General features: G+C 37.2%; 1 protein-coding gene across 9 annotated transcripts in view; it reads right to left on the bottom strand.

Moving 5' to 3' along the window:
- Cpsf6 (cleavage and polyadenylation specificity factor subunit 6) overlaps positions 1 to 782 on the bottom strand; it is a 14,804-nt gene that overhangs the window by 12,769 nt on the left and 1,253 nt on the right. The window lies entirely within an intron of this gene.

Raw genomic sequence — 782 nt, 5'->3', positions numbered from 1 at the left:
ATTAAATTCAGATCGTAATAAATTTGGTTTTGCCTCAATTCGAAAAGAATTAAATCCAATCTTTATTTCCATAACCCCGTTTCTCCTCGTGTTCGAAGCTCACTTATAAAGACAATCTCCTAACAATTATTTACAATTATTAACAATACGAGTGTGAACATCTCGTAATATTGGCTGACCTTCATTACGTATTTGCTGGCGTTGAAATGATTCTTTCGTTCTATTCTAAGTACATGTTAAACGTTGAACTGGATAGGGCAGATCTCTATTCAGTTGGTTCTTGTAAACGCTAAACGTTGAACTGGACAGAGAAGATTTCTGTGCAGTTGGTTTTGGTAAATGCTAAACGTTGAACTGGACAGGGCAGATCTCTGTCCAGTTGGTTCTGGTAAATGCTAAACGTTGAACTGAACGTGTCAGATCCCTGCAAAAAATAGCTGGGGGCAGCACTAGTATGGGGAACACGCAAAACCCGGCCGTGAGCACTCTCAGTTCCTCTCTGCTACTAGGTAGTTTCAGATATACTCTTACGTAATTTATATAAGTTATGTGACGTGCAAAGAACAGTTTATGCTTGATTGCATGCAGTGATTGAGATGAACATAATGGAATCGTTCGTGTTGTTCTGGTGATTCCCATTTCTAATCTGAATGTCTGAATGAACTTAGGTTAGTTTACGATTGCCAATCAATTTCAAAAATATGTATATGCAGTTTTCTTTTTTTTTTAAAAAAAGAAAAGCTTTCGTTGGCGTCAATTTCAAATCTGACACGTTCATCATC

This window comes from Ceratina calcarata, unplaced genomic scaffold, assembly GCF_001652005.2.
Source record: "Ceratina calcarata isolate Rehan_Ccalc_2016 unplaced genomic scaffold, ASM165200v1 scaffold339.2, whole genome shotgun sequence".
NCBI lineage: Eukaryota > Metazoa > Arthropoda > Insecta > Hymenoptera > Apidae > Ceratina > Ceratina calcarata.
Note: the sequence above shows the minus strand (reverse complement) of the source record. Positions and strands in the feature narration are given on the sequence as shown.